Source organism: Canis aureus, chromosome 33 (assembly GCF_053574225.1).
Source record: "Canis aureus isolate CA01 chromosome 33, VMU_Caureus_v.1.0, whole genome shotgun sequence".
Lineage (NCBI taxonomy): Eukaryota > Metazoa > Chordata > Mammalia > Carnivora > Canidae > Canis > Canis aureus.
The window spans coordinates 37991992-37993390 of NC_135643.1; positions in this window are offsets into that span (position 1 = coordinate 37991992).

Consider the following 1399-nt stretch of genomic DNA (forward strand, 5'->3'; position numbering starts at 1 on the left):
AACAAAAACAAAACAAGACATGGGCAGAAAGCAGAAATTATTAGCAGTTCTGACATTTATTTTACCTTTAGTGCTTTCCTAAAAAGTTCTATTTACCATATGTTGTATTTTTTTAAGTCATTTTGGAGCCCTTTATTTTAGAATTTTTCTCTTACTCAATTATAAATTCATAAAATGTACAAAAAAAGAAGGCATGTTTGGAGAAAAAAAAAAAGACAAAAACTTGAATATGCCCAGAAGACTGGGTTTATAAAGGAGAATAGAATGAAGCTGGGCAGGGTGGTAGAGGATTGCTTAGCATATGATGCTAAGTGATGTCAGTTTTTATCCCCTTGAAATCTGTGCTGTCCAACATGGTAGCCACTAGCCAAATATGATTAATTAAATTTAATTTACTAAAATCAAAAGAAATTCAGTTTCTTGGGTACACAAGCCAGGTTTCAAATGCTAAGTAGATACATGTGGCTAGTGGCAACTATACTGGTTAGTGAAGGAGCACATTTCCATTATTACAAAATAATGTATGTATATATATATATATATATATATATATACACACACATATATTTAAAAGGATGGGGTAGATAATGGATTTAGGTTATATCCCTGTTAAGTCTGAGATTGTGAGGGACATTCTAGTAAGATATACAATAGGCAGTTGGATATATAGGTTTTGAAGAGTCATTCTCAAGGAGCTTAGGAGGAGATATATAAATTGTTACATGGATTTCTCATTACTTCCTTGAAATAAGTAACTAGAAATGAAATTTTTTTCAAAGACTTGGAGTTCAATGTGGAGACTTTCCAAATTTCTTCTTCCTCCTTTTCCCACAACACACACTCCCTGGTGACCCTTACATTGCCATGAACAGATGATATTGACAGGCCTGTACTGTACTCTACAGGTGAGCTGATGTGGTCTAGTGTTTTATAATTCATTGGTTGGGAGACAGATTTCAGAGTTATATCCCTTTCTTTGTAAAAACTACAACCTTCCACCAGATTCCAATGACTTTGTAAATACCATAAAGTAGAAGATATTTGCATCTTTATTAGTTTGGGTACCAGGCAAGAACAAAAATCATTTAAAAAATTCACTCGGTGCCGGGTGGCTCAACTGGTTAAGTGCCTGCCTCCAGCTCAGGTCACATTCTTGGGGTCTTGGGATTGAGCCCTGTGTTGGGTTCCCGATTCCTCAGGGAGACTGCTCCTCTCTAGCCCTCCACCACTCTCCCTCCTTGTGTGCACATATGCATTCTCTCCCTGTCTCTCTCTCTCAAAATAAATAAATAAAATCTTAAAAAAAATTCTAAACAGCATTTGCTATGGGGAAATGTTAACACAGGTGTTGAACGTTAGAAGAACACAAAGGGGAAGGTGAGATTAAATTAGAAATTCC